The sequence below is a fragment of the Panthera tigris genome, chromosome C2, assembly GCF_018350195.1.
Source record: "Panthera tigris isolate Pti1 chromosome C2, P.tigris_Pti1_mat1.1, whole genome shotgun sequence".
Lineage (NCBI taxonomy): Eukaryota > Metazoa > Chordata > Mammalia > Carnivora > Felidae > Panthera > Panthera tigris.
This window is the reverse complement of record NC_056668.1, coordinates 37,391,093-37,398,513: the sequence shown is the minus strand read 5'-3', so window position 1 is coordinate 37,398,513 and position 7,421 is coordinate 37,391,093. Positions and strand designations below refer to the sequence as shown.

The following is a 7,421-nucleotide window of genomic DNA, read 5'->3' as shown; positions in this document are numbered from 1 at the left end:
CCCTAACAGAGGGAAGACACAGGAAAAACTACTGATCCCAAGATTGGAGAGAGAGAGAGAGGTGAATGAATATAAGGAGTAATAGCTTACCTGGAACAGACACTCACAAGTGGAAACACCTGATGGAACTAGTGCTGAGGTAGGAAAACTTGAATGTGAATTGCTGGAGGCTCAGTGCAGACAGCTCTGGGAATGAAAAACTCCAAGGGGACTCAGTTATAGGATAAACCTCCACAATATTGTTAGATTAACTTCTAGGAGCTCCATCAGATTCTCACACTAAATATCAGAGAAAAATCCTCTGGGGCTTCCAGCAGGGAATGCAAAAAAGGAACCATTTTGAAACATGCCAGAGTACTCTGTTCCTTTTTTTTTTAAGTCTATTTATTAAGTCTATTTATTTATTTTGCGAGAGAGAGAGAGCGCGAGAGAGTACACACATGTGTGCAGGAGACGGTCAGAGAGAGAAGGAGAAAGAGAATCCCAAGCAGGCTGTTCACTGTCAGCACAAAGCAAACTCGGGGCTGGATCGCAAAACCACAAGACTGTGACCCCAGCCAATATCAAGAGTTGGACACTTAACCAACTGAGCCACCTAGGTGCCCTCTGTTCTTCTTTTTTAAATTTTATTTTTTTTAATTTTTTTAATGTTTATATTTTGAGAGAGAGAGAGAGAGAGCGCACAAGCAGGGAAGGTGCAGAAGGAGACAGAGACCGAATCTGAAGTAGGCTCCAGGCTCTGAGCTGTCAGCACAGAGGTCATTGCCAAGCTCAAACTCATGATCTGCAAGATCAAGACCTGAGCCGCAGTCAGACGCCTAACTGACTGAGCCACTCAGGTGCCCCTCTTCTTTTTTTTAATGTTTTTATTTACTTATTTAAAGATTATTTTTTTTTAAAGCTCATTTGTTTTGAGACAGAGAGAGAGAGAGTGTGTGCACACGAGCACTGGAAGGGCAGAGAGAGAGGGAGAGAGAGAATCCCAAGCAGTCTCCTCACTGTCAGTACAGAGTCCAATGTAGGGCTTAAACTCACTAACTGTGAGATCTTGATCTGAGCCAAAATCAAGAATTGGATGCTTAATGGACTGAGCCACCCAGGGACCCCAGGTGTTTTTATTTATTTTTGAAAGAGAGGTCATGAGTGGGGAAAGGGCAGACAGGGGGACAGAAGATCTGAAGTGGGCTCCATGCTGACAGCAGAGAGCCTCATGTCAGGCTCCAGCCCATGAACCATGAGTGGAAGGGGGACGATTAACCCACTGAGGCTTCCCAGCCCCTCTGTTCTTTTTAAAAAGGCCTACACCTCAGAGGAAATTAGTTAATCAAAGCCCAACCTGCTGGGATATTATCAGAACTTAACTGAGTGTGTTAGGAAAATATCCAATTCTAGCCCACACTAGCCATCCTCTTCCACGTACTGGTGGAGAACAAAAGAGAGAAGATCACAGTCTAGAGGCACAGGCTCATTAAAAGGCTGAGACCTAATCATAAGACTACAAAATGCTTTTCCTCACCCCACACCTATCTATGTAGAAATCTGAAAAATCAACGAAAGTATTTCTGGAACTATTAAATGATTATAGCAAGGTTACAGAATGTGAGGTTAATATACAAAAGTCAATTGGTTTTCTACATACCAGCAATAAACAGTGGAATTTGAAATTAAAAAAACAAAAAAACAAAAAACCTTGCCAACATCTGTTTTTTCCTATGTGGCTAATTATAGCCATTCTTACAGGTGTGAGGTGGTATCTCATTGCAGTTTGATTTGTGTTTCCCTGATGATGAATAATATTGGGCACCTTTTCATATGTCTGTTGTCCATCTGGATGTCATCTTTGGAAAAATGTCTATTTGTGTCTTCTGCCTATTTTTTTGAGGCACCTGAGTAGGTCAGTCACTTGAGCATCTGACTCTTGATTTTGGCTCAGGTCGTGATCTCACCTTTCATGGGTTCAAGCCCCGTGTCGGGCTCTGTGCTGATGGTGCAAAGCCTGCCTGGGATTCTCTCTCTCCCTCTCTCTGCCCCTCCACTGCTCTCCCTCTCTTTCTTTCTCTCTCTCTCTCTCTCTCTCTCTCTCAAAAGAAATGAATAAACTTAAAAAATCTTCTGCCTATTTTATAACAGTAGCATTTGGTTTTGGGGTGTTGAATTTTATAAGTTCTTTATATATTTTGGATACTATCCCGTTATCAGACATGTCATTTTAAAATTTCTTCTCTCATTCTGAAAATTGCCCTTTAGTTGTGTTGGTTGTTCCCTTCGCTGTGTAGAAGCTTTTTATCTTGATGAAGTTCTAATAGCTTATTTTTCCTTTTGTTTTTCTTGCCTCGGGAGACAGAGTTAGAAAGAGGTTGTTATGGCCCATGTCACAGAGGTCGCTGCCTATGTTCTCCTCTAGGATTTTTGTAGTTTCAGTTCTCACATTTAGGTCATTCATCTACTTTGAGTTTATTTTTGTGTATAGACTAAGAAAGTGGTCCAGTTTCATTCCTTTGCATGTTGCCATCAAGCTTTCCCAAAATCAGTTGTTGAAGAGACTTTTTCCCATTGGATATTCTTTCCTGCTTTGTTGAAGATGAGTTGATCATAGTTGTGGGTTTATTTCTGGGTTTTCTATTCTATTCCATTGATTTCTGTGTCTGTTTTAGTGCTAGTACCATACTGTATTGATCACTACAGCTTTGTAATGTAACTTGAAATTTGGATTGTGATGTCTCCAGCTTTGATTTTCTTTTTCAAGATTACTTTGGTTATTTGTGGTCTTTTGTGGTTCCATACAAATTTTAGGATTGTTTTTTTCTAGCTCTCTGAAAAATGCTATTGGCATTTTGATAAGGATTGCATTAAATGTGTACATTGCTTTGGGTAATATAAACACTTTAACAATATTTGTTCTTCCAATCCAGGTATGGCTGTTTTTCCATTTCTTTATGTCTTTTTCTGTTTCCTTCATCAGTGTTTTATAGTTTTCAGAGTGCACATCTTTTTCCTCTTGGTTAAGTTTATTCCTAGGTATCTTGTGGTTTTTGGTACAATTATAAATGGGATGGATTCCGTGATTTCTCTTTCTATTTCTTCATTATTGATGTATAGAAATGCAACAGAGGACACCTGGGTGGCTCAGTCAGTTAAGCGTCTGAATTCAAATCAGGTTATGATCTCGCAGTCCATGAGTTCGAGCCCCGCATCCGGCTCTGTGCTGACAGCTCAGAGCCTGAAGCCTGCTTCGGATTCTGTGTCCCTCTCTCTCTCTCTACCTCTCCCCCACTTGTACTCTGTCTCTCTCTCTATCTCTCAAAGATAAATAAACATTAAAAAAAATTTAAAAAAGAAATGCAACAGATTTCTGTATGTTGATTTTGAATCCTGCAACTTTACTGAATTAATATTTCAGTTCTAGTAGTTTTTTGGTGGAGTCTTTCAGGTTTTCTATATAGAATATCACGCCATCTGTAAACAGTGAAAATCTGACTTCCTCCTTGCTGATTGGATGCCTTTTATTTCTTTTTGTTGTCTGATTGGTGAGTGTAGGACTTTAGTACTAAGTTAAATACTAGTGAGAATGAACATCCCTGTCCTGTTCCTGACCATAGAAGAAAAGCTCTCAGTTTTTCCCCATTGAGGATGATATTAGCTGTGTTTTTTTTTTCAAATATGGCCCATATTGTGTTGAGGTATGTTACTGCTATCTCTACTTTATTGAGGGTTTTTACAAGTGGATATTGTATTTTAAGGGGAATCTTCTTATACTGTTAGTGGGAATGCAAACTAGCACAGCCACTCTGAAAAAAGTATGGAGGTTCCTCAAAAAGTTAAAAATAGAACTACCCTGTGATCCATCAATTGCACTACTAGGTATTTACAAAATACTTATTAGAAGGAGCACATGCACCCCAATGTTAATAGCAGAATTAGCAATAGCCAAAGTACAGAAAGAGCCCAAATGTCCATCAACTGATAAAGGGATAAAGAATATGTGGTATGTACATACAATGGGATATCACTCAGCCATCAGAAAGAATGAAATCCTGCTATTTGCAACTACATGGATGGAGTAAGAGTGTATTATGCTAAGCAAAATAAGTCAATCAGAAAAAGACAAATATCATATGATTTCACTCATATGTGGAATTTAAGAAACAAAACAGATGTACATAGGTGAATAAAATGGTAGGCAAACCAGAAAACAGACTCTTAACTATAGAGAAAAAACTGAGCGTTACTGGAGGGGAGGTGGAGGGGAGGTGATCTGAAAGAGTGATGGTAGTATTAAGGGGGGCACCTGTTGTGATCAGCACTGAGTGTTGTATGTAAGTAATGAAACACTAGGTTCTGCACCTTGAACTACTATTGCACTGTTTTTTCACTAACTGTAATTTAAATAAAAACTTGGGGGGGGGAAACAATACCATTTACACTAGTATTTCTAGTGGTTGGGAAAATGAATAGGTAGGGCACAGCGGATTTTTAGTACAGAGAAAGTACTCTAAACAATATTATAATGACGGATGGATATCATTATATATTCATTCAAACCCACAGAATGTATAACACCATAAGTGAACCCTAAGGTAAACTACAGAATTTGGGTGATTATGATGTATCAATTTAGGTTTCCTTTCTTGTAAAATGTTCTATTCTGCTGAGTGATGTTGACAATGGGGGAAATTATCTATGTGTGGGGGTAGGGGGTATAGGGGAAATCTCTGTACCTCCTTCTCAATTTTGTTGAAAATCAAAACCTACTCTAAAAAAATAAAATTACAAAAAATCCAGTACCCTTTAGCTTTCAACCTCCTATGCTCCCAGTCACCTTCCAAGCCATAAGCAACTGTTCATCTACTTTATATCTCTATATCTTTCCTATTCTCGATTTGTGGTGAATCCCCAACAGGACCAATGCTGTGGCTAGACTGGCCCGTGTTGTTTTTATTTTTATTAAAGGAGACATTTCAGCAAGAAACCATCAAGGAACTTTGAAGAACAAGATATATTACTCATAGGTCCTGGAAGGAACATGGCATGCCAAGGGCACACAGTGAGGTCAAGGTAAGGAGATGGGGACGGGAGAGACAAGATTGAGAGAGAGAGAGAGAGACAGACCGACAGACAGGCAGAGAGACACAGACTCTGAATGTGAGCTTCTGTATTTATTAGAGTTCGATGGTGGAGTGCCTAGGGTTTAATGGGTTAACTTTTCACTGGCTAATTTAAAGCATAAAAGTGGGAACTAGGGATGGGAAGGTAGAAGTAGAGTCACTGAAGCAGTTATCTCAGTTAACCAAGGCTTTTTGAGAAAGGAAACTTCGTGATGGGAGTGGCTTAATTCCTAATCTGGTCATTTTTGCTAGTAGGTGGGTTATGCGGCTGGCAATATGTTTATTCAAGATGGATGTCTTTTAATATGGATTCCTTCACAATCAAATCTTAATGTCAGCTGCTTACACTACAATAAAAAATACACTTATTGGCAGGCATTTACACTACACAGAGAATCTAAATTATTAGGGTATTTGTTTTATATAATTCCTGCCACTTTTACTGAGGAGAAGGTAGAACTCTCCCAGTATAGAAAAACTTCACTATGTCTTCCTACCAGGAATTTCAAAATTTCTGTGCACCAGTGCCTCATGTATTTGCTCATTTTTGCCATTTTGAATGTGGTAATCCTGCCTTTGATCTACCGCTTTATATTTTCTGTATATGTTTATGGAGAGATGGTAAACTGATGCCTTGTCATTTTAGGCATTGATTTCTGGACTCAAAGGAGTCACATTTAGACATATGAAGAAATTATGTGACATTACCTGAGGTTTTGTGATGTCTTGGATATTCCCCATTTGCTCATTCTGGATTTACTTTCCACCCTTCTTCATCCTGCTGTGTAGCAAAGACTGACTTCTATGGATTTATAATCTGGTTTTCTTGCCTTCTGCCTGCTACTTGTGTTCAGCCAATGGAATGCACAGATCAGAAATTAGAGGGATTAAGCTGAGAGAGAGACATATCAGGTTTCATTCTGCTCTATGTTTCTCTCTGCTGGACTGAGTTGTGTTTTTGTTTTTGTTTTTCTTTTTCTTTTTCCATTTGAAAGTAGTCATTTACTAACTAACCAGATTACAAAAATAATCATGGTAGACACCTTAGTTCATCTTTCTGATAAGCCTATTGATCTGGTTTTTCCTGTTGCCAGCATATCCACCTTTAAAAAAATGGGTGGTCTTTTTCTTCATTTTCCCTCATGGAGAAGAAAATTTGAAGGACCGTCAAAAGTTGTTTGCTTCTTTGAAATGTTTTCCAACAGCATAGATCTCGTGAAGTAGATCCTCCACGCAGAAGATGTCATATTTACCAAGAGATTGAGCAATCAGTGTGTTATCTTTCAGGGCAATTTTCTTCTTTTTTTTTTTTTTTTGCCATAACAAATGATTGTACATCAATTATGCAGATGTATTTTTAGCATAAAACATGCAAACGAGTACTGGTACATCAAAAAATGTATTATTTAGTCTAATGTAACTTGTAGATAAAATCATTCACTGATTTCAGGTTTGGGTACCCTTATGCTATATATATATGGTTCCACAGTCCATAGCATGTTAACTGAAGCCTTGTTGAACTTGAAAAAGATGCCATTGACCATCTGGCAAAGGCAAAGAAACTGCAATTCCTTTTTTAAAAATATTTATTTATTTTTGGCAGACAGAGATACAGAGTGCAAGCAGGGGAGGGGCAGAGAGAGAGGGAGACACAGAATCTGAAGCAGGCTCCAGGCTCCAAGCTGTCAGCATAGAGCCTGAAGCAGGCCCAAATCCACAAAGCGCAAGATCATGACCCAGCAGAAGTTGGACGCTTAACCAACTGAGCCACCCAGGTGCCCCAAACTGCAACACCTTTTGAACCTTTGGGCTCCTAGCATTGATACCTCTGATCTTGATGATAAATGCTAATTTGAGTTCCACAGGTACATAGAAGTTGCCAGCTTTTCTTGCTATCCTGGCCATTCGAGTAGAGGTTCTGTACATCTGCCTTTATTCCTTGTGGTAATGATAAGCTTTTTCATAGATAAGCTTCCTCCTGGCCTTTTGAAGCATCTTTTGGGCAAACTTCTTTCTCAGACGCTTGATCTTCAACTGCAAAATTCTTTCACTTTTGTCTAATGGCTTCTGGCATAGTAGGAACCTTCTTTTTCTTCTTTTCTGCACCCTCCATGGTTCCAGTTGGAAAAGAGGTTTTGGGGGTTTTGTTGTTGTTGTTGTTGTTGTTGTTGTTGTTGTTGTTGTTTTTAACATATGTTTCTCTACTAATGTTCGACAGCTTCTGGTCAAGCATGACACAAATGTACTTCTAAGGGCATGTGACAATCACCACCTTCTTTACCCCTTCAGATCTAAGAGTGTTAATTGCTTCCTGCT

General features: G+C 39.1%; 1 pseudogene; it reads right to left on the bottom strand.

The window, feature by feature from the left end:
• Positions 1-6,149: 6,149 nt before the first annotated feature.
• Positions 6,150-7,218, bottom strand: LOC102963000 (annotated as a pseudogene).
• Positions 7,219-7,421: the final 203 nt, after the last annotated feature.